This window comes from Zingiber officinale, chromosome 5B (assembly GCF_018446385.1).
Source record: "Zingiber officinale cultivar Zhangliang chromosome 5B, Zo_v1.1, whole genome shotgun sequence".
NCBI classification, from domain to species: domain Eukaryota; kingdom Viridiplantae; phylum Streptophyta; class Magnoliopsida; order Zingiberales; family Zingiberaceae; genus Zingiber; species Zingiber officinale.
The window spans coordinates 126,070,320-126,095,878 of record NC_055995.1 but is presented as its reverse complement, the minus strand read 5'-3'; the positions used below and the strand labels follow the sequence as shown (position 1 = coordinate 126,095,878).

The 25,559-nt window shown below is 40.7% G+C and overlaps 1 pseudogene; it reads right to left on the bottom strand.

Moving 5' to 3' along the window:
• Nucleotides 1-25,559, bottom strand: part of LOC121987027 — a 109,160-nt pseudogene that overhangs the window by 35,390 nt on the left and 48,211 nt on the right.

The following is a 25,559-nucleotide window of genomic DNA, read 5'->3' as shown; positions in this document are numbered from 1 at the left end:
AACCTTTACCCAAACATTAAAACCTAGGGTACCCAGATTGCTTCAACAAGTCTGACTGACTAAACATTTGGTGTTCTCCATGAACACTCTCGCTGACAGGATGCATTGGGGTTTAGAGTTGTGGGTCAGCTATCACAATACTTATACTATTCTTTAAGAGGCAGATCTCTTCCTGGTCTAGAGTTCTAGGGTTTAAAGCCACCGCTCAGCTTTTATAGTTCCTTTTACTCACTACAAAGATGAATTGCCTTGACTGGGCGTACTAGAGTTTAGAGCCGCCACTCGGCTATGCCGTGTACTCCTTTTGCCTCCTGTCATTTGTCGAGAAGCTGTATTTTCTCCTATCGGAGATGCTAGGGTTTAGAGTCGTCGCTTGGTTATGACGTGAGCTTTAGCCAACTTTGAACTTATATTTTTGTCACTCTTCTGATCAACTAAATATACTTCGAGGTTGGTGCCGTTTGGATATATTGTGGACAACACTTAGTCATTTTTCTATCTTCCCCTTGATTTTTGCTCTGACTACTCACCCCCACGTAGTGCCTTTTAATGGCTGCTAATGTCATCATAATTTCTTGAAAATCGCTTAAATCCCTAATCATTAATGACCAAGCATGCCATTAATGCCAAGCATGCTTGGTCATGCCCTTTAATCATGCGTTCTTTTCCTCATTAATGTCACCTGTAATTGAATGTTAAGCGTCACTTTTCCCTGTCACTGCATGTGTGATGTAATAGATGACTGTTTGGATTTGATGCTATGGTTGCTTTTTCAAAATCAACAGCCAAGATTAAACCTCATTTTTCAAAGCCCTGAATCGAACAGCTTAGATCAGCCGCCCCTAAAGTTTTCAAACCCTTCATTCTCCATTCAATCCCCTGTGCCGCTTTCGTCTTCTCGCTTTCTGCCTTTGCTTGTCGCCGGCGATCCTTGTCCAGTAAGCCCCTTCTTCTTTTCCACTTATGATCTTCATTTTCTGACCTTCGTTTCATGGCAGTCTTCTCCTCTCTCCCCCCTGGGGTTATGGTACACTTCTACTATGTCTGATTTTAATGGCGATGAGATCGATTAAATGAAATTAACTTACCATATTCCCAACTATTATCAAATCGCCATTAGAGTCGCTAGAGGGGGGGGGGGGTGAATAGCGATTGAGAAATTATCGTATCAAATTAGAGTAAGCACTGCGGAAGAATAAGAACAAAACAATGCTAACACAAACCAATTTACTTGGTCCGGAGCCTTGGTCGCCTCCTACTCCAAGGTTCGCACTTGTCGAGATCCACGTGTGACGTAGCCCAGCCAACTAGTGAGCTCCACGTGTGACGTCTGCGACAGGATAAGATTTGCACTCCTGGTGCCTGGATCCCTTCCGGACGCCCGGACCCCCATTTTCCAGCAATCAACTTCCTGCAAGAACATGTTAGTCTGAGGTAAATGTAAATTATACTATCCTGCAAAATAAAATGTTAGCACAATTATAGTAAAAGAATAGTAATTAGATTATAGTCTCACCGAGACCGAAATCTAATCAAGATCTCAACTTAGATTTCTGAAATGGTTTTAAGTTGGATCAGCGCCTAAGTTCCCTAATTGGGAATGCGTCCTCACCAAGTCACTCCTCTCCAGTAACTTACCTTAACTTACCTGCTAGACATCCGGTCATCCCATCAACCTGTCTGGACTTCGTGCCAGCTATCAGGTCAGCCCGTCGACCTAGCTGGACTTCGTGTTAGACATCCGGTCAACCCGTCGACCAGTCTGGAGTTCGTGCCAGCTATCAGGTCAGCCCGTCAACCTAATTGGGCTTCGTGCTAGCTATCAGGTCAGCCCGTCGATCAGCTGGGCTTCGTGCCAGCTATCAGGTCAGCCCATCGACCTAGCTGGACTTCTCTTGCACACTTATTCAAAGTATTAGATCACAACGAAACTAACTTAATCTACTTTGTCATTCATCAAAACCTGAGTTAGACCGTTAGTGCTAACTGTACCAACAATCTATCCCTTTTTGTTGCAATGACAACCTGGGTTAAGTTAGTAAAAAAAATATGTAAAACATAAGTGATTATAAGAAATGACATGATTTTTTAAGTTAGCCTTGTTTTATGTTTGGTATTTTGTAGCTAACTAACTTAAACTACCTAATCCTCCTCCTTTGGCATTCATCAAAAAAATGCAAGCATGGAAAGTTTTCAAGTTGACAACAAAAAATAAAAAATTTAACACCAGAGATAATACAAAATATTCAGGTTGACCTAGGGGAGTTAACTTAGAAGAAATAATTCAAGGAAAATCTTGAAAAAAATTGTTAAAAGGATCCGAAATAGTTTCCAACATCCTTTATCTTTTTCAAAATTGAGGTAATTTTCAAAGTATTTTTTAAAAATAAGTTTTGTAAAGTTAAATGAATTTTCAAACATAAGCTGAAAAATTAAGCTAATTTTCAAACATAAGTCCAATTCTTAGAAAAAAGTTTATGAAAGTTCTTTTCAAAAATAAGTTTTTGAGAACCATTTTCAAAAGTGAGTTTTTGAAATTCATTTTCAAAAATAAGTTTTTGAGAGTAATTAAAAATTTTTGAAAGTTATTTTCAAAATAAGATTTTGAAACCCATTTTTTAAAAATTTAATTTGTAAAATTAAAGCAATTTTCCAAACCATTTTGCTAGTGTATTTTTAAGGAAATGAAAAAATACTTTTCCAAAATAATTTTACAAAAATATTTTTAAAGAATAGAAAATTAGTAAGTATGAAAATAATTAATCTTCCCTCTGAACCTGATATTAACAAAACTTCAACTGTCTAACCCATAAGTTACTTACTGATTATCAGAAGATAGCAGTTTTCACTTGGTTAGTCAGGTTAAGTTGATTGTATTCAGTTAGTATTTGACTAAGCTGAAACACTTAACCTGATTAATATTTGTTTGATTTTTAAAGCCCAGACTTATTATAATGCACTGATATAAACATCTTTAAGTCCAGACAATCTGCCTATGCATCTCACCCATTTCTAAGTTCAGAAATACACAAACAAGTTAGCCCTAATGTGTTGGTGAGATGCTCAAACCTTAGATCTATAGGAGTATGCTTTCTAAGGGATTGATCTATTCTAAGGCTAAAACTGATTTTTGAAATTCTAAAAATAGGAGATTTTTGAAAACATAAAAGTTTTATCCTAGAATTTAAGAATAACATTTTTGAAAACAATTTCTGCAATTTAAGAATCCTAGTTTATTAATCAGAACATGACAAGTCAATATCTGAGATGAAATATAAATAAGTCAATATATAAATACAATAGTGAAGTGAAAGTACACGTAGACAGTAGCGATCTAATCTATCGGGATGATGAGGAGGATGGTCCGGATCCCAAGGAGAGTAACATCTCTATCAGCTCGGTATGACGAGTCCGGTCATCCTCTCGAGAGCTGGATAAGTCACGTCGAAGGTCGGAGATCTCGTGTTGCACATCCCGTTGCAAGTCAGAGACCTCCTACCGCATCTCCCGTCGTAAGTGGGAGACCTCCTGCTGCATACCTCGATGAAAATTGGAAACCTCCTAACGGAGACTCGTCATAGATAGCTCTAGTCGGACAACTTGGTCGCCTAGAGTGCGAGGAGCGGGATGTGGTGCTCGGGCTGGGGGCGGTGCCGGGGCCAGAGTGGCCTCGCCGAATAGTGCGATCATAAACTCATCCCGCTCTGCCTCCTCCCCCTGGGCATCTGGATCTATATCTGGATCAGGCTGGTGTTGTGCCCTCCTCCACCAGGATAGGACACCCTCATCATCGGTATGGATACCTCCTAAAGGGAAATTCCTAAATCTTACACCGTCAAACTCAATCAGGACTCGGACATCACCTCTGGTGACATCAATATGTAGGGAGGCAATATATGCCGTCAAAATGTGACAGTATGACATATGAACTCGTGCGCTGGTGGTGACTCCGGCTGAGTAGATAATCGTCTGAAAGATATGTAAGCTAATGTCTATATCTAAACTATGGCAAAAGGCATAAAGGAGAAATGAGTGAAATGGACGCATCATCGCGACGTCACAAGTGGTCAACGAAAAAATATAGGAGACTAAAACCCTATAGAGGACATAGTCCTGAACTCGAAGGGAAACTGACCTAAACATGGTAACAGTGGGTACTCGCTCTCCCCCAAAAAAGTACGAATAAATCGTATTAAAAGTAATATGCGAGTAAGGATCACCAAATAGTAGATCCCTAGGAGGGTAGCACTAAAAAGTGCATGTAGATGGTTGTAGACCTAAAAAGGTCTGGATGATGGTAGGGGATAGAGTGATATCAGTACCAGCTACTCTAGTAGTATATGTAAGGTCATCTACCTTGACTAAGTTGTTGTACAGTTCAGCACATAAACCTATGTTTACTGAACTGATACAGTAAACAAAGTTCTGCAAGATGTAGTAGTCAATGACCTCTACAACTAGGATGCAAGAGCACAAGAAAAACTGTCTATCTAAACACCTAGTCCAGATAGACATATAAATGGTAGAGTCAAACCTAATCCTAAGTTCTTCAGTAGGGAACCTAGGGTCAGTACTAAGCAGTGGAGGGCCCAGCACCAGTATTAGGACGTTTCCTACTTTATTAAAGAAAAATTAGACTAAGCAATAAATTATAGGAAATATTAAAAAAAAATTAGAAGAGGAACGAAAGTTTACCGATGCATCATGAATAAAAATACTAGAAATGACGATCTTGGTTGACTCGCAGCAGTGTAATAACTGAAGAAGGAAGTAAAGATTTTAATTTTAATCTCTCTCTCGTTAAAGCTCGGTGAGAGCCTTGGCAAGAGTGGAAGGAGGAGGTAAAAGGATTTGGGGGCGCCCTTGCTGCCCTATATAATGGGCGCTCCGGGCGCCTAAAGCAGAGTGCTCGGGCGGGGCGCTTGGAAAGAAATTGTAACGACTCGCCTTCTACTGACTAGGCTGTGAGGTCGATCGTTACATTAATCTGTGCTAACTATTCCAAGACCATCATCAAATCTAGGTGTGGAAGCTGTACTAATTAAAATTTTGCTAAACTATTATCATTTCTTGGTTCTACATGTGCTAAGGGGTGCAATCTAAACTATTCATGACATATATTACATCCCCCAATGGTCAAGGAACTTAACTAAGAGTTTCTTGCTGATATCAGGCCTCCCAATCGATCCACGGATCGATTGGAGTGGCCGGATCGATCCATTGATCGATCCAGGTGGCTGCTATATACGAAACTTGGGTTGGATCGATCCAGTGATCGATCCAGCACGCTACTGTGCTCGGGCAATATTCTGGATCGATCGGCTGATCGATCCAGGCTAACCAATCGATCCAGTGATCGATCCCAGAGCCTTCTGTTCGCGACAGAATTTGCTGGATCGATCGGCTGATCGATCCAGACGCCTACTATTCGTGGTACGAACTTCCCGATCGATCGGCTGATCGATTGAGAAGCCTCCAATCGATCGGCCGATCGATTGGGGTTTTTGATTTCGCACCAACACTCTGATTTCAGCACTGTTTCATGCCAGGATTACATATATGAGTTCTAAAACAATTGGAAAACATTCTAATCTCACACAACTAAGGTTCTAAGCATGATAGGGTGCATGATTTACTAATTCATAGCATTTAACATACCAAGGTGCAAAATAATGAAATGCTAAAAGGTTCTAATGTTTAACACAAAGTTTGCTGAATTCCCTAAGATCTTTATTCCAAGTTCCATCCACACACATCTTCATCGCATTGCCCTCCAGCCTCCGCTAGTCCATCTTTCCTTTACCTTTATCTGCAGTATAAGGAAAAATAGTATCTGTAAGCTTTCGCTTAGTAAGAAACCATCTACCTCACAAAAACATGCATTCGATGCAATATGCTTTTAAAACATGCTATTTGAAATATGTACTGATTAGACTAGAACATGGCATGCTATCATACATAGAAATTAAAGCTAGTCATGGCATCCTATCATCTAAAGCATGTGTAACAAAACTGGACACAGAGCTATCATACATAATCATAAGAGAGAGCTGAACTGAAACATAAACTGAGCTAATTCTAACAAATTCTAAAGCTATACTGATTTCACCTAACTATTTTGTGAGAGTTTAAAATTACATATATAATAGATGAAAATACTAATCATGCTGCTGTTTGGGCCCGGCAACTGTACGTGCTGTGCGCGCATCCCTAACTAGACCCGGGTTTGCAAGTCCCGAATTTAGTAGGGTTACTAGGTTATCTGAACCTAGGGACGACTGTGGGAGCCCAACCCAATGGATATCTAATCCAGTACAGTGCCACTGAGAAAGTAAAATATTGAACATAAGCTAATAAATTCCTGTCTTGCTTTTACTAGGTTGTCTAAACCCAGAACTAGGTTATCTAAACCTAGAGGCGACTGTGGGAGCCCACCCATTGGACGTCTAGTCCTGTAAAAGCTGTAGCAAGACTATATGAGCTGTGAAATGCTCCTATTGCATTTAACTAAGCTATCAAAATGCCTAAGTTGCATTTTAGCTGTGCTAGTAATTTAATCGAACACTTGGTATGAGCTAATTCGCATCCTTTGTGCCGAAAAGCTATATACTACTAACTAAATCATGGAATTCACACGGAAGCTACTTATACTGCAGGTGAGGGGTTTCTTACCTCTTGCGCTAGTTTTCTTACGAATCTAGTCGCTAGTTTTCCGGTGGAGACGATCTTCTCAACGATTCTCTTGCGTCCACGCGTTCCTCTCGCGGAGAGAAGCGTCCTCGTGTCGGAGTCGTCGCCGGAAGGTGCTCCTAGAGCCTTTAGGGCTTGGTGCGCCGAGAGAGGAAGAGGAGGGGGAAAGGGTTCGGCGGAAACTAGGGTGAGGAGAGGAAGTTCTCGGTGGGAAGAAAAAAATAACCCTCACTTATTTATTTTCCCATATTTATATTAAGTGGGTAATTCGGCCCAACTCAAATATAAATTTAATTGTTCCCCTTTCCTTTCAGCACGACCCTGTTGGGTTCAATTGGTTACTAAAGCTATCTATAAGTCGTAGGACCTAATAGGTCTCGGGTTCAATTCCCGCGTAGGCTATTTTCGTTTTCTATTTATTTTTGCTACTTCCGCTACTCTAAAAAATTTGTAAAAATATCCTAAAATTCCAGAAAAATACTAGGATATTTCTAATAATTATTTTGTGAATTTTCGGGCGTTACAGAAATACCAGGGGCGGGCACCCCTAGTTTCTAGCCGGTATTAAATATATATTATTATTATTATTATTATTATTATTTATTTAAAATAATTTTGTAAGTAATTTTGATATCATTTTTATGTTAGAATTTTTAAGTTAAAATTTTTTTAAAAATATGTTAAAATAAATTTTAAAATAATTTTAAAGTCAAATTAATTTTTAAAATAATTTTTTAAGTTAAATTAATTTTTAAAATATTTTTTAAATTAAATTAATTTTTTTAAGTTAAATTAATTTTTAAAAATAATTTTTAAATTAAATTAAATTTAAAAATAAAATTTTAAGTTAAATTAATTTTTAAAATATTTTTTAAATTAAATTAATTTTTAAAATAAAATTTTAAATTAAATTAATTTTCAAAATAAATTTTAAATTAAATTAAAAATTTTATTTTAAAATCATTTTTAAATTAAATTAATTTTTAGTGTAATTTTTAAATTAAATTAAATTTTTTATTCTAAAATAATTTTTTAAATTAAATTAATTTTTAAAATAATTTTTTAAGTTAAATTAATTTTTAAAATAATATTTAAATTTAAATAATTTTAAAATTAAATTAGTTTTTAAAATAAATTAATTTTTAAAATAAATTAATTTTTAAGTTAAATTAATTTTTTTTTCAATTAAATTAATTTTTAAAATAATTTTTAAGTTAAATTAATTTTTAAAATAATTTTTAAATTAAATTAATTTTTAACATAATTTTTAAAGTTAAATTTGGTTTAATTTAATTAGTTTTAATTTAAATTTAAATTTGATTTGATTTGATTTGATTTGATTCTATTTGATTTGATTTGATTCGATTTGGTTTGATTTGAAGTTCTTAGTCATCTCACCCGATCTATGTTTTCAATCAGGGAAACCTATAATTTTTGTGGGATGAAGTTAAGTTCAATTTCAGGGTTTGGTTTAACTTTGTGTTAGATTCAGGTTTAGCTTTGGGCTCAACAAATAGACATTTTTTGGATAAAGTTCTGGGCTATGGTGAGTCACTTAGACATCATTAGAGTAACCATGCCTTCGAGGTTTTCCAAATAGTCCTATCTACTGAAGTTAGTACAAATCCTTGGTCTAATTAGTTAGGATTCGTAAGGGGTAGCTTCGGTTAGTTCCACTAAGCCAAATGCACCAGGTCGAAATCATATCTTTCTAGACATGCATAGACAGAGTTTCCCTAACGTACTATCATCTAAAACTTCACTAGTACCGTAGGTCAAGTTAAACTATTGTTCCTTTTTAAACTAGTCCTAATTACCCTGTCGGGTAGGTTAGTTTTTTTGGTTACCCTGTCGGGTAGGTTAGTTTTAGAGGTGCCAGCTATTCTGGATCCTCCCCCTGAATTATTGATCCGATTTAGGTTTTAGTTTTGGGTTTATGTCGATTACTTTTATAATTATATTTAACTTGATGATAGTCTGATTTTTGGTAGGTTCTAAAATAGTTTGTTTTTGGTTTAGTTGGTCTAGGTTTGTATTTTGGCTTTTGATTTAGTTTATTTGATTTTATATAGTATTTTTATCTTTGGGTATATAATATTGGTTAATTCCTACTCGTGGTTAAGCACGCTTTTGGAACCTAAGTTTTAATTTGTTGTTTGTGTTGAGTTATTAGTGATATAAACGATTTGTTTGAACTTGACTTGTAGCCAAGTCCGAATTTATTGTACACGGCTTTTTGACTATTTAATATAAGATCTAAATTTTTAGATCTAGTTGTAAATTTCTCTAAAAGTTCTTTTAATTTATTAATTTCAACTTTTAGTGTTGAATTTCCCTCCTCAAGGGTTAAGGCTTGAGTTGGATTAGAATTTGTAATTTGTTTCTTGAGGTTTTGGTTTTCCTCAAGTAGCATTTTATTTTCATTTTCAATTGCAGTTAATTTTCTATCTGAACATGCAATTACTTTAAAAATTTCTTATTTAAACTAAGGTATACCTCTTCGGGACCTTCAGAAACGAGTTTAGACTCGTGGCTCGATTCGGGTTTGGACCCGTCTTCCGATTCGTCCTCTGATTCGCAGGCCATTAGTGCGAGGTGACTTTGGTGCTTCTAATCTTCGGCCTTCGATTCTTCTGAAGACGAATCATCCCATGTTACTTTGAGAGTCTTCTTCTTGGTTGTCTTCGACTTGTCGCTCTTCAATTTCGGGCACTCATTCTTGTAGCGACCTTTCATGTTGCACCCGAAGTAGGTCACATTTCTTGGTTCAGTAGTGGAGTTGATCTTCTGCAGGTCTTTTCTGTTGAAGTTCTTCTTTCTCCTGGTGAACATCTTCCTTACCAAGTTCACTAGGTACTCTTTATCTTCTGAATCTTGGTCAGACTCATCTTCAGGTTTAGGCTTGGTCTTTGTCTTTTCCATGGAGGAACCTGCAAACAAAGCGATACCTTTCTCGGTTCTGGCGTTAGTCTGCTCGTGTAACTCAAGTTCGCAAAACAACTCATCTAATTTTAACTTAGAAAGATTCTTCAAAATCTTGTAGGCATCCACGATGGATGCCCACAATGCATTTCGAGGAAATACATTTAGAGTTTACCTGATTAAGTCGCGATTCTCCATTTGGTGGCCTATCGTGTGAAGTCCGTTAAGGATGTCTTTGATCCTCGCATGGAGCTGACTTGCCGTTTCTCCTTCCTGCATTTTAATATTAAACAATTTATTTAAAAGAAGGTCACGTTTATTTACCTTGGCATCGCTCGTTCCTTCGTACAGTTTGACCAGCTTGTCCCATAATTCCTTTGTATTTTGGTGTGGACCTACTCGGTTCAGCTCTTCCCTCGTCAGCCCGCATTGCAGTGTGTTAAGGGATTTGAAGTCCGTCGAGACTTTCTTTTTCATGTCCGGAGTCCACTGATCTGGGTCGAGTGGATTTCCGGAGTTGTTGACCGGTGCCTTGTAGCCTCTGGTGACGCTAAACCACTGGTCGAAGTTGGTCTTCAGATAGACCTCCATTCGCTTCTTCTAGTAGGGAAATTCATCACCGTTGAATTGCGGGGGATGAACAGTGCTATATCCTTCGTTCAAGGCCATAGATCTTGCACACAAGAAAACGAGGAGAGAAATCCCAAGACTTAGTCTTGGATTAGTAGTGCGGGATTAAATTAAAAAGAATCTAAAACTGAATTGGTGTTGCACCAGTTTAGCTTAATTGCTACAAAAAAAACTTTCAAAAAGGTAATGATACTAGTTTGGATTATAACATAAAACTTAAATCCGAAAAAAAACTAAAAAAGAATTTCACCCCCTTTGTCTGACTGGTGGTTGCACCGAGTCAGAGCGATACCTAATCTGATACTACTTGTTGGATTGTGAAAGTCACTAGGGGGGGGATGAATAGCGATCGAGAAATTATCATATCGAATTAGAGTAAGCACAGTGGAAGAATAAAAGCAAAACAATGCTAATACAAACCAATTTACTTAGTTTGGAGCCTTGGTCGACTCCTACTCCAAGGCTCGCACTTGTCGAGTGCTTTCGTTGGGCAATCACTAATAGTTCACAAAATCAGATTACAATATTGAGTACAAGAACTATTAATAAAAAATACCGACAATAGTGAAAGAAAGAAAACTTTAGCAGGTTGTCTGAGAAGCAGCGTCGTAGGAGCACAGCGTAGTAGAGTAGTTGTTGGAAGACGTTGTTGTTGTTCATTCTTTGCTCCAGGGCTCACCCTTCTTATATAGGAAGCTTCGGGCGCTCGGATCCCTTCCAGGCGCCTGGACTGTGACATAGCCCAGTCAACCAGTGAGCTCCACGTGCGACGACTGTGACAGGATAAGCTTTGCACTCCGGGCACTCGGACCCCCATTTTCCAGCAATCAACTTCCTGCAAGAAAATGTTAGTCGGAGGTAAATGCAAATTATACTATCCTATAAAACAAAAGATTAGCATAGTTATAGTAAAAGAATAGTAATTAGATTCCATCTCACTGAGACTGGAATCTAGTTAAGATCTCAACTTAGATTTTCGAAATGGTTATAAGTTGTATCGGCGCCAAGGTTCCCTAATCGGGAACGCGTCCTCACCAAGTCACTCCCTTCCAGTGACTTACCTTAACTTACCTGCCAGACGTCCGATCAGCCCGTCGACTCGTTTGAACTTCATGCCAGCTATTAGGTCAGCCTGTCGACCAAGCTGGACTTCGTGCCAGACATCCGGTCAATCTGGACTTCGTGCCAGTTATCAGGTCAGCCCGTCGACCTAGCTGGACTTCGTACCAGCTATCAAGTCAGCCCGTCGACCTAGCTGGACTTCTCCTGCACACTTATTCAAAGTATTAGATCACAATGAAACTAATTTAACATACTTTGTCATTCATCAAAACCTGAGTTAGACCGTTAGTGCTAACCGCACCAACAATGCTCACCCCCATATCCCTCTGGACGGTTTCCTTCCTTTCTTTAAGGACCAATTCTTTACTGGCCAGCGATTTCTCATTCATCCTTTCTTTTCAAAAATTTGTAGATACTTTCACATTCCCTTGCATAGTTAGTGCCTAATTCCTTTAGACTACTGTGCGAGGCTGTTATTTTATTATATTTGTACAGGATTCCCCTTGTACCCCATATGTTTCACTACTTTTACTGTCCAAAGCCGTCTGAGCCGAGCACTTTCCTTTTTCAAGCCTGAGTTGGCGCAGTTTATTTTGACAAAATGTCCTCCTCTAATAAGCACTGGAAAAGCATTACTTCTTCGTTCGCCTCCCCAACCGGCCCGTTTTCCGACCGACTGGTAGATAGAACTGTTGAAACCTCCTCCACTAGAGATATCGAAGCCAGTCAGCTTACCTCCAAGCAGCCACGAGTCTGGTCAGTCAGAAATATCATATACACAGGCTGCTGTTGGAGGGAGTCTTGTATGTGTTCTGGCTAAGCTCTATCTGAACATGGCTGCCCATCCCTCTCGGTACATCATTTTTCTTCCCGTCATCTTTAAATCTAACTAATTTCTTTTTTTTTTATAGACCAAATCATGAACATAGCGTTGATAAGCGGTAAGAGTAAGCTTGATGATGCGAAGATCAACACTAAGGGAGTGGCCGAGCTGGAGAGCTGTGATTTTATCGGTCGAGCATTCTGAAGAACCGACTGGCGAAGCAGGGGGAAGTTGGGTGGTAGCCAGTGATGCAGTGGCCAACACTAGCAAGCTGGCGCCGAAGTGCCCCTCTATGGCGCTAATTATGGTCCCGTCAGAGTTTGCCACCTCTGGCGAGCCGTTGATCCAGCGCCGCAAGAGGCACCGGGCTGAGTCTTCGTCCCACTCGGCAACTTTGGCTCTACAGGCCTCTATTTCAGCATCAACTCCCCGACCTCCGTCCGAGCAGGGTGAGACTTCTTCCTCCACAATTCCTAGGAGGGTGGCTATCCTACCGACTCCCCTTTCGTCTGTCGGACTCCCGCTTTGTTCGGACTACCGATCGGGATGGTATTTGCATAGCTGATCTCCTATCTGTCGCCCCTGCCAGTCTTCTCAGAGGGCCCCACTTCCATCATTTGTTCCTCCCCCTGTCCAAGTTTTAGGACAAGACCACCTCAGAGTGTTCAAGTCTGAGCAGCCATATACATATTCGGGCCATCATCCGCTTGGCCATCGATGAATGGTGCTATCTTGATGACGTTGAGCCTCACTCCCCAGAGCACCAAGTCAAAATTCATGATGCTCTAGCGCAAACCTAGGTAGATGCTAGGGCCCGAGCGACGACCATCCCACCTGGGGAGCTCGCTGACGATTTTAGCCAGAAAACAACAGGGGTAAGTTTAGCCGAATCTTTTCTTTACTCTTCCTGATCGACACTAATGGGCTTCTTTCGATTATAGTTTTAGATGGAGAGTCTGACTATGTGCCAGAGACTGACCTTCCTGGAGCACGAGAACCAGCAGCTGCAAGCCCCGATCGAGCAAACAAACATCTCACGAGCTCGGGTCGAGTAGTTAACTACGGAGGTGACTGATAACCAGCATTTGGACCTATTATTTAGTGTTATTTCTTGGTGTTTGTATCCTCTCTTGTATTCAAAAGCATGTTTTTAGTGTGTTTCATGATCTTTGAATATTTTGTAGTCTTCATTTCAATTCCTATACATTTGATGGATATTATGGCAATTATTTGAGCAATGTTTTGTTTTGCAGGGATTGAAGGAAACGATAATGAATCAAGGAAAAAGTGCTAGTTCAGTCCAAGCTGGTTTGGTTCAAACCGATTTAATTTAGACCGGTTCAATTAAGGGAAGAAGAATCAAAGCCAAAAGCCTCATTTTGAAACCCAGTCTCAAAAGCCTCATCCAAGCCCAAATGTCAAAAGCCCAAAAGAACTTTAATCCCTAATTTCAATTTCAGTCGGGTTCAGTAGATCAAAACCGATTTAATCCAGTCTGGTTGTGGGTGCTTTATAGGAGAAATTTCAATTTAGAAAACGTGGCTCGGGCATTTCATTTTTCCTTGCACTGTTCTCCTTTCTTCTCCCCGATGCTCGACGCCCCCAATCTCTCTTCCAAGATTTCTCCAACGACGACGGACGGCGACGAGTGCTGCCAGCTGCGAGTGACAACGGCGACGCTCCCTGTTCAAGCTCAACTCTTAGGAGAGTTTTCCAGCATTTACCCTTCTGCAGCTTCCTTGTTGCTCTCGCCAGAGCCGGTTGCAAGGGCTAGGGTTCCATAGTGAGCGGCGGTAGCGGCAAGCTTCAAACTTCACCTCACCGTAGGGGTTCTGTAGTGTTTTCTCCACCCACCGTCGTCCGTCCATCCACTCCTACACTTTGTGGTTCAGACGACAGGGGAAGAAGTGGCGGCGACAATGAAGTTCTATACATCCTCTACTCCGGCAGTGACATTCCAGTTCCTTCCCCTCCATCAGCAATTTTCGAAGAGTTCCTACTGGAGTGGGGCATCTCCGAAGAAGCTTCTGCATCTCATTCGACCCTGTTGCGAGTTTTTCAGTGGTTGTTCTTGTTCTCGGATTCATCTGATTGGGCTAGGCTAGAGTGGTTTGCAAGGGTAGGGCACAATCGACGGAGAAAGATCAACCACCTTCATTTCTAGTCAACTTCCAACGAAGGAGTTATTCGTTGAAAGATTCGTTCACCGTCGTAGTTGATTGAGCACTGCCGATATCTTAGCTGTTGTCCATTGGCTTTGGGGGTTCCGGAGCTGGGTCTCTGTGTGACGGCAGAGGTAGTCAATTGGTGTATGATCGTAGAAGAGGGTTTGGTTAGCTTAGTTGATTTATTTGTTTGTTGATTGTGTTATTTTGTTGTTCATGTTTGATTGTTGTTATTGCACTTTGTTTAGTTTTGTTATGCATGATAGTTTGTTTGTTATTGCACTTGGTTAGTTTCATTTATGTATGAATGTTGATCTTGTGTTATAGGGTGACAATGTGGTACAAGTTTAACTTTTATGGATAATTAGGTTTTGGTTAATCATTGTTAAGGTTGTTTAGTTTAATTGCTTTTGTTTATCCGTTGCTTTCTTTGTGCATGTTTGAGTTCTTTATTCTGTTTCATGTTATGCCTATTGATAAATGATCTTGTATCGTAGCGTGATAATGCGATGTAGGAAGATGTTCAATGGTTAGTTAGGATAGTTGGTTAATTTCTTTACGCATGTTTCTTTTGTAGAAGGGATCCTTATAGCGTAGAGTGACACTACGCTTTGAGTTCATTTTTGTTGGTTAATTAGAGTTTCTTTTATTGTATTAGGTTTAGAGAACAAAACCTCCATTTTTCGATCCGTTTAAAACAAACATTCTATCATTAGTTTTCTGGATAAACGACCCAGTCCTCTACTATACACTTAGTGTAGGTTAAGGGGGTTCGATTGAGTATAAAAATGAAGAAAAATGATATGCTCAAGGAAAAAACCTTAAGGAAAAGCTCAAGGATAGACACATAAAGTGATGGAGCCCACAAAAAGTGAAATGGTAGGCCATGATTTTATGTGTCTATCATTGAGCTTTTCCTTGAGTTTTTTCCTTGAGCATATCATTGCTAAAAAATGAATTAATTTGATGTGAGCGAGTGACAGTCGCTTTCCACTACACATCAGTGACCCAACTGAAGAAAGACTAAGACACGAGCACTGAGCAGTCACTGGTGTCCGAGTAGGTGCTCACGGTGGAGAAGAACAAGAATCACGATCAGGCCCCTCCAACTCGACTTGCTAACCAAGCAGGCTCACCACTTTGAGTCCAAGATAAATTCTACTAATGCCAGGAAACTCCGTGTAGGTCCCTTGTGGTCGGTAAGAGGGGGGGTTGAATTATCCTGCACAATAAAATAATGAATACCTTTCTCAAACTATCGAGCTTTCAAACAATTACATACTTAAAGAAATAATAATATAATTAAGAGGAATACGAGACAAACAATTTACTTGGTTGGTAATCAAAGAATTGCTACTCTAAGGAAAATAAGTTCATTATGAAGATTCCCTTCTCGAACAAAATGTTGGAGGCGGAGAAGCCTCGTACATGGAAATAAAGTTTGGAAGTGAAAAACAGAAAGAGATCGAAGTACAAAGTGTGTTGTTCGAAATAGAGAAGATCAGAGCTTTATTTATAGTCCACTGGTCAAAACTGACCGTTTATTGATGTGGCATTGTCCAGGTGTCCCCAACGTGGCAAATCTCATCTTCTCGCAAACGGCTATGCAACGGGCAAAGGATAAAGTTTTATCCTTCTTCGGGCACTCGGACCCGCTCGGGCGCCTGGACTATTGCCGACGCTGATCCACAACGTTGATGCCTCTAGGCGCCCTTTCTACACCAATGTGGTCCGAGCACCCAGACAAGAGTCAACTCTGAGCTGACTTTTTGTCTGACCTTCTGCTCCGGCTTCTTTTGCTTGGTCAATTTTGACCATCCGGAATTAAGCTCACCCGAACCTATCTTCTAGTCTTCTCGAGTAATCTTTTGCTCCAGCTTCTCGTCCCTAGGAAACTCTGCACGCTTCCCTTTCGTCTGTCAGCGTATTCTTCAGCAACACCTCATCCCTCGGACGCATTGAGCCCGATGATTCCTTCCCGTGCCATCCTTCTCGCTAGCTTAGATATAAGGATTAAACCATAACAGAACCTAACTTGAGTTAGTTGATCACATCAAAACTACCATGGGATACTTACACTGTGAGCCATTGAAGACCTAGATATCAAAACAAGGAGGTTCGAGTCTTGGCAAAGAAGCTTGAAGTGGCAGAAGCTTCGTTGGTGGCCGAGTAGGTTAGCCGAACCGTTGAGCAAATGGCGAGCAAGCTCCAGCTCGAGAAGCACAGACGGATAATTGATGAGAAAGACGCCAAGCTGGCTGCACTGAAAGCTGAGTTGGAGGCGTCCAAGGCTGAATTTAACAAGTTTAAGGAGGAGGAGCTCGATATGCTAGAATTTTTCAGGGTGAAGTATCTTTGCTCCCCCGATTTCAACCAAATGTTCACTGATCAGACTCTCTGTTTCTTTGACTACGGCAATGACGACACCCTCCAACAGCTGAAGGACGGCGACCACCTCTCCCCTGAGCTTTCAAACAACATTATTAAGAGGGAGAAGATCATAGACAAGCTTCTAGATGAAGTGCTCGACTATCTTGTGTAGTTCTTTTCATAAGTTTATTAGCAGCTTCATGTATCTGCCCAAGGCATCTTGTAAAATTTTTTCTAAGTGTGAATCCATGCACGCCTGTTCAGCACTTTAAAGTGTTGGACCCCGTGGTTATTTTGATGTGATCAACCAAGTTAGGTTAGGTCCTGTTGTTATTTGATCCCTGTGTCTAAGTGTACAGGAACTTAGGAGCGTAGGAAGTCGAGCGAAAGACACAGCTAGCGAGAAGGACGGCACGGGAAGGGAGCCGACGGGCTCGGTGCGTCCGAAGGACGAGAGAGCTGCGGAAGAGTACACAGGTGGGCGAGAAGAACGTGCGTGACGTTCGAGGGACGTAAAGCTGGGACGGAAGCCTGCTCGAGGAGAAGGCTGGAAATTAGATTCGGGTGAGCCCTATTTCGGTTGGCCGGAATCACCCAAATGCATGAAGCTTCGGAAGTCAAAGCAAAAGAGAAAGCAAGCTTGAAATAAAGCTTAAGGTGCCTCAAGCCAGTATTGGAGGCGCCTCCACCTTGGAGGCGCCTCAAACAAACATTGGAGGCGCCTTCAATCTTGTTTGAGGCGCCTCCGACAGGTCAAAGATGACCGTTTCACAATGGATAAAGTTTTATTCATCCACTCGTTGGAGGCGCCTTGGACCTCTGTTGGAGGTGCCTCGGACCTTCGAGATAGACTTTCCAAGGCCTATAAAAGTACCCCTGGACCTAGGAATTATTCATTCATTCAAGCATTCAACTCTGTAATCAATTTCTAGCAACTAGTGAGCGTTCTAAGTGTAAAAAGGCTTCTTCACCTACAGTGAAAGAGACTCTACTAGTAGAGTTGTTCAACCGCCTTGGATTAACAACCGTGTTAGTTGTAACCAAGTCAATTTCTGGTCTTCCTTTTATTTCTGTCTTTAATTTTTATAGATGCTATTATTTTAAGTTGAAAGTCTAGAGGAGGGTATACTTTTATTTTCAGGCAATTCACCCCCCTCTTGCTGGCCCCGCTGCACCAACAAGTGATATCATAGCCAGACAGCCTCAGAAGGACTAACCGCCGACTGAAGCACAAAGCTCAAGACGATGGCCGAAGCGAACATTCATCCCCCGAAGTTCGACTGAGACTTCGCTACTTGGAAGCAAAAAATGGAGGTATTTTTTAAAACTGAATTTGATATACTTTTAATAATGAAATATGGATATGCAGCGCCAAAAGACAAAGAAGAATACAACTGGATGAAGAAGGAGCAAGCCGATTTCGTGGCTAACGGAAAGACGGAATTCCACCTACTCAGCGTGCTGCCGCCCCCGGAGGTGAGTCAGATCGGAAGCTACGACTCTGCCAAAGACCTCTGGGATAAATTCCTGGAGCTCCACGAAGGCACCTCAGAAGCAAAGCTAGCAAGGTGCGACATCCTTCGGACTTAGTTAACGAACTTCCGGATGAACAACAGCGAGAAGGTAGTGCAACTCCAGGCAAGAATTAAGGAGTTGATAACTCAACTGACCAACCTCGGAGAACCGATAACGAACCGAGACTCTATTCGGTATGCGCTCAACGTCTTCCCAAAAACTCCAGAGTGGGCGTCCTTAGTAGATGCTTACTACATCTCTAAGGACTTTGAGGTAAGTAGTTTAGAAAGTCTATTTTCTACCTTCGAACTTCACGAGTCTCGACTTGCAGAGCCTAAACAAGTAGAAAAGTCGAACCTCAGCATTGCCCTACAAGCCGAAAAAGATGATCCTGACTTCGAAGCATCGATCGACGAAACTAAAGCGGCTCTTCTGGTAAGAAAATTAAATAAGTTCGTTAAAACTAATAAGTTTAAATCGCAGTCAAGGAAACATCAACACAACATAAGGACTGCACGATGCTACAACTGCAACGAGGAAGGACACATCAAGGATGACTGCTCCAAGTTGAAGAAAAGACACAAGGAAAAGCCTCAAAGACCGACGTCCTCTACATGCAAGAGTCTGAAGGCCACTTGGGATGATTCTTCATCCTCCAAATCAGAAGCCGAAGCCTTCTCAAGATTAGCACTGATGGCCAAACATCTCTTCAAAGATGACTCAAGCTCAAAGATGAGCATAGATGAAGTGGGAGGAACATCAGAAGAAGAAGAAAGCTGCGATGAAGGGGGAGCATCACCGCTTAAGGTATGTAAGGTACGTGATCTCACTCCTACTCAGTCCTTTCAATTTATCAAATTACTTACGAAAGATCTAGCAAAATTAGAAAAAGAAAATACCGAATTGAAAATGAAGTTAGCAAAGGCATGCCCACTTGAGATGTACGACAATCTAAAATCAGAAAATGAAAAATTAAAAATTGAAGTTGAAAAATTAAAAAATAATGCATGCTTAAATAAATTTCCAAAATAAAAAATTAGAATTTATGGAAAATTGAATTGGTATATTAGACAACATCAGGGACAACTTAGAAAAATTCCTAGAAACTATATACCCCCTACGTTTTAAAATAACCATGTAGGAAGGAACCTCTATTGGGTTCCAAAATCCGTTCTAGACTAATTTTTTTTCTTTAAATTAAGGCTTTCAGAAGAAAAATTAAACAGATAATTTCTTTTGAGGCTTTGTCTAAGGAAGTGGTTGTTGCTCCAATAACCAAGAAGGCCTAGTGCCTCGCCATGACCTGGAAGCCAAAATATTGAAATGAAATGTTTAATTAACTTCTTATTAAAGCATTAAAATTAAAATTAGATAATGCTTTAATTTTTTTTTCCATACTTAGGAAAATATTCTTGCTTAGAATTTTTACTTGGAAAATCTTTAGAACTATTTTTGCCTAAGTTAAAAAGTCTTCTAAAGTTAAATTTTTTTTTTGGTTTAACTTAAATTTTTTTTGCAAAAACTTAAGGAAAATCTTAGAAATTTTTTCAAAAGACTTAGAATTTTTTTTTTTCAACAGACCAAGAACTTTTTAGAAAACCTCTTTTAAATTTCTTCTTAATTAACTTAGAATTTATTTTGAAATATTTTGTACCCCGTTTTTGCTGTGATCAAAGGGGGAGAAATAGGTACAAGTTAAGTTTAGGGGGAATTAAAACTAACTTTGGTTAAATTTTTTTATGCTTGTTGCAATTTAGTTTAATTGTAAATTTAGACTTTAAATGTTAGTTAGTAATTTCCTTAAAATTACTATTTGTTTTTATACCCTAACTTGAACTTAGGTTGATGCACATCAAAAAGGGAGAGATTGTTGGACCCCGTGGTTATTTTGATGTGATCAATAAAATTATGTTAGGTCTTGTTGTTATTTGATCCCTGTATCCAAATATGCAGGAACTTAGTATAAGGGATCGGTGGCCGGCTTGAATGGGGGTTGGATAGACGACACCCCCAAATCGATCGCTTCCTACATATTTGTTAGTGCACAACGTAAAACAAGAAATACAACCATGAATACAAATATGAAAGCTAAATATAAAGGAAGAGATGCAAACCGCTAACACGTTCGTTTACGTGGTTCGGAGATAACTTGCTCATACTCCACGGTGTGTCCGTAAGGTGGACGATCCCTTAATCCGTCGGTGGATTAGTCCCCGGCAAATTCCGGCTAGCTCAACCTCCTTGTGGGTGGAGAAACCTCACCACAACTCCAACCAAGACCTCTTGGCTCACAAAGATCTCTTGAGCACAAAAGACTACTAATTAGACTTTAACCAAGTCCAATTTTGTCAACTATAACCAAGCTCCCAAGGCTTGGTTATATAGGCCACTGGTTGGAAACCCCGCCTACCAGTCGACTGCCAAAACATGCAGTCGACTACCCTCTGTGGAAATTCGATCGCTACATCCCAACGGCTCGATACCAGTCGATTGCTAAAACTAGCAGTCGACTGCTCCACATTGACCGAACGAACAGAAGCATTCTGTTCGCTCCCAGTCGACTGCCCGGTCGACTGCTAAAACATGCAGTCGACTGCTATAATATCGCTACAGTACTACTACAGTAACGCTACAGTATTGCTACAGTGACGCTACAGTAAAATCCTAAAACTAGGATTTTACTCCGAATACAATCTCTCGTGCACTCGTACCCTCACTCTTATGACTCACTTGACACTTCTTTCACAACCTCGACCTCTTGCCTTCAAGCCTACTTCCTTTGACTTTCGTCCCTCAGATGCATACAAACCTGCGGCTCGTCCCCAATGCCATCATTCACGTATGCCTCAAAGTCACTTCCTTCGGCCCTTGTCCTTGCTGCCTTGTCCACGGTCCCTCGGATGCTCCATCCTTCACCGGACCCAAAGCCGTCAACCTGAGTCACATGTGTATCCTGCAGTCCTGCATAACTCAAGTGCACATATCAAATACAAGGGTGAACCTAACTTAAACCCTTTGCCCAAACACCAAAACACATGGTCGCACGGACCATTGGGATTTCTCCAACAATCTCCCCCTTTTTGATGTTTGGCAATACGTTTAAGTTAGGGAAAACATAATAGCAAAATAATATGCTAAAAACAATGGACTTACTTCCGCTAAATGGACTTACGATGCCAATGCTACACACTTGGACTTACTCCGCCGAATGGACTTACGATGCCAAGGCTACACACTTGGACTTACTCCGCCAAATGGACTTACGTTGCCAAGGCTACATACTTGGACTTACACTGCCGAATCAAAAATAATACAACATGCATTTGAACCTATCCCAAGGCTCCCCCTACACCTATGCTCCCCATTGAGCTAGGAATTTTACACAAGGCTTTTTAAGAACCTATCCCAAAGCTCCCCCTACACCTATGCTCTCCATTGAGCTAGGAATTTTTCCACAGGGATTTTTAAGAACCTATCACAAGACTTCCCCTATGCAAAGGCACTAAGGTTTTCCCAACTAAACCTTACTTCTCCCCCTTTGCCTAACATCCAAAAAGTTCTCCAACAATATCCCAATTGTTGAAAACTTATCATCTAACTAACCCTAAACTCGTGTATTTATCCCCCATGGATCTCATACATCTATATGAGCTGACCCGGTCAAAATCCAGTGCTGAAAACACTTTCAGACTGGTATCAGTCAACTGCAAGAAGTACCAGTCGACTGCCCTTATCGAAATGAGCTTACAGAGACATTCTGTGCTCAAAAATACTATTACAAGTCGACTGCTAACTGTACCAGTCGACTGGTACACTATTCATGTAAAAATCAGCCTTTTCTAACCAACTTATGAAATGCACCAGAAATTCCACAGACCTCCAAAAATTCTCAAATTTTGTAGAGAGGTCTATTATATCAATGTCTACTTGGGAAAAATATATAAAAAATATATCTATCACCAATCCCAAGATTGACATAAAATTCAAAACTATCTAAATGGTTCAATTGAACATTGACCTAAAGTCCTAGTTTTAACTTCTTCTTGATGTATTTGCCCATACTAACCCACAATGCATCCATAGCATTGGTTTATATGACATCTATACATCCAAAATCAATTATCATGCTATATGACCCCAATGTCATATTTCCAAGTATGAAACACAACTCATGTGTGCCAATTCCCTAGGTTTGAGACTCAAGTTCGTCTCCAAACTACTTGGCACATTCCATGACCCAACCTAGACTCCCAAGTAAAATCCACTTGAGATCTATTGGCCATGGGTCCCAACATGACTCTTTAAGCTCCCCCTAGAGCTCTTAACCTTAGCCACCTCCCTAGGTGACTCATCTACAATTGCTAAGCCACATCGGTGCATCTACGATGACACTTGGCCAACAAACCTAACCTTCTTAACCTTGGACACCTTGTCCTTGGTTAATTTAACCTTACTTTTAAATGGTTTTCCCTTGCCATTTATTGACTTCTCCTTGCTATAGTCATATGCAACCCTAGCATATAACTTTCCCTTAGCCTTGAAGAACTCTCCCTTGCCATGATCATTTGCCACCCTAGCATATGATCTCTCCTTGGCCTTGGAGGGACTAGATCGGTATCCCAAGCCCGATCTCTCATTGTTGGGTCTTTGGCTACCCAACATCATATTTAATTCCTTAGATCCAACATTGAATCTCTTAAGGAATTATTCTAACTTATCAAGCTTTCCCCTTGAAGCTTGATTCTCCTTCTCTAGATTCCTAACCCTAGAGTTAGTTTGTCCAAATTGGACATTCCTACACCTACCCATTTTTCTAGGCATATGTCTCCCCTTCTTGGGATTTATACCTTGGGTCTCCTTAGGCCTATTGTTTCTAGAGTTATCATGAATGGATACCGTAGGGTTTTGATCTATATTAACCTTATTCCTATTATGATATTTAAATCCAAAGTTATGCATAGGTAAATAATAACAATTATTTATAGCATGCATGGAGGAATTTAAATTTGGCTTCAAATTTAAATTAGAGTTTACCTTACCCTTTACCTTTGGAGCTCCCCCTTGACATGAGCCTCCATTCCTCCACTTCTTCTTCTTCTCCCATTTCTTCAATTGCCCTAGCTTCTTGACCTCTCCCTTCTTGGGGCATTTGGTGTGGTAATGACCCTTCTCTCCACACGTGAAGCATATAATGCGCATTTTCCTTCTTTGGGCTTCTTCATTCCTACAACCCTTGTTAGTGTCTAAAATAACTCGATTGGGTTTAGGAGTTACCTTTTTCTTACCTATAGGACATCTACTCTTGTAGTGTCCTTTCTCATTGCAACCAAAGCAAATTATGTTGTCCCTTGACTTTGCTTCGGTGGAGGTGCTCACTAGGTTGATTTCTTCCAAGATTTCTTTTTCATTTTTCTTGGACTCTTCTTCAACCCTTGAGGATGTTGATGACACTTCATCTTCCTCATCCAGACTTGTGGATGACCTTTCTTCATCCTTTTCCTCAAATGTGACCAAATTCACTTCCTCTTCTTCTTTTGATGTTGAATTGGTCTCCACATCCGATTCATCCTTCTCTACTTGAGCTTCTTCATCCGTTTCTTCGGATTTTTCCTCCTCTTGTGTAGACAAAGGTTCTTCCCATGGAACCTTCTTTATCTTGCTCCACAAATCATGGGCGTTCTCATAGTCACATACACGACTCATCATGTCATTAGGTAAAATATCAATTAAAATTGATATTACCTTTGAATTTGCCTTTGACTGTGAGGTTTGCTCTTCCATCCAATATCACGGTCGGAGTTTCTTCCCTTTCTTGTCCTTCGGGACTTCAAACAGCTCTTTGACCACTATCATGGTATCCCAATCCGTGTTGAAGAAGACCTCCATCTTCATCATCCAATATGTGATGTCCCATAAGCCTCCGCCTTCAAACTTTGGCGGTTCAATCAAGCCGGTCATCTTTGCTTCCTTGGCAGTTAGTCCAATGGAGAGCGATCTTGCTCTGATACCACTTGTATGGATCGATGGCTGGCTTGAAGGGGGGTTGGATAGATGACACTCCCAAATTGATCGGTTCCTACGTATTCGTTAGTGCACAGCGGAAAACAAGAAATACAACCACGAATACAAATATGAAAGCTAAATACAAAGGAAAAGATGCAAACCGCTAACACGTTCGTTTATGTGGTTCGGAGATAACTTGCTCCTACTACACGGCGTGTCCATAAGGTGAACGATCCCTTAATCCGTCGGTGGATTAGTCCCCAGCAAACTCCAGCTAGCTCAACCTCCTTGTGGGTGGAGAAACCTCACCACAACTCCAACCAAGACCTCTTGGCTCACAAAGATCTCTTGAGCATAAAAGACTACTAATTAGACTTTAACCAAGTCCAATTTCGTCAACTATAACCAAGCTCCCAAGGCTTGGTTATATACATCACGGGTTGGAGACCCTGCCTACCAGTCGGCTGCCAAAACATGCAGTAGATTGCCCTCTGTGGAAATTCAACGTTACATCCCAACGGCTCGATACTAGTCGACTGCTAAAACTAGCAGTCGACTGCTCCACACTAATCGAACGAACAGAAGCATTTTGTTCGCTCCCAGTTGACTGCCTGATCGACTGCACCAGTTGACTACTAAAACATGCAGTCGACTGTTACAGTAGCGTTACAGTACTGTTACAGTAACTTTACAGTAACACTACAGTATTGCTACAGTAACGCTACAGTAAAATCCTAAAACTAGGATTTTACTCTGAGTACAATCTCTCGTGCACTCGTACCCTCACCCTTATGACTCACTTGACACTTCTTTCGCAGCCTCGACCTCTTGCCTTCAAGCCTACTTCCTTTGGCTCTCGTCCCTCGGATGCATACAAGCCCGCGGCTCGTCCCCAATGTCATTCTTCACGTATGTCTCGAAGTCGCTTCCCTCGGCCCTTGTCCTTACTGTCTTGTCCACGGTCCCTCGGATGCTCCATCCTTCACCGGACCCAAAGCCGTCAACCTGAGTCACATGTGTATCCTGCAGTCCTGCATAACTCAAGTACACATATCAAATACAAGGGTGAACCTAACTTAAACCCTTTGCCCAAACACCAAAACACATGGTCGCACGGACCATTGGGATTTCTCCAACACTTAGGAGCGTAGAAAGTCGAGCAGAAGACGCAGCTAGCGAGAAGGACGGCACTGGAAGGGAGCCGACGGGCTCCGTGCGTCCGAAGGACGAGAGAGCTGTGGAAGAGTACACTGGTGGGCGAGAAGAATGTGCACGACATTCGAGGAACGTAAAGCCAGGATGGAAGCCTGCTCGAGGAGAAGGCCAGAAATTGGGTTCGGGTGAGCCCTATTTCGGTTGGCCGGAGTCACCCAAACGCA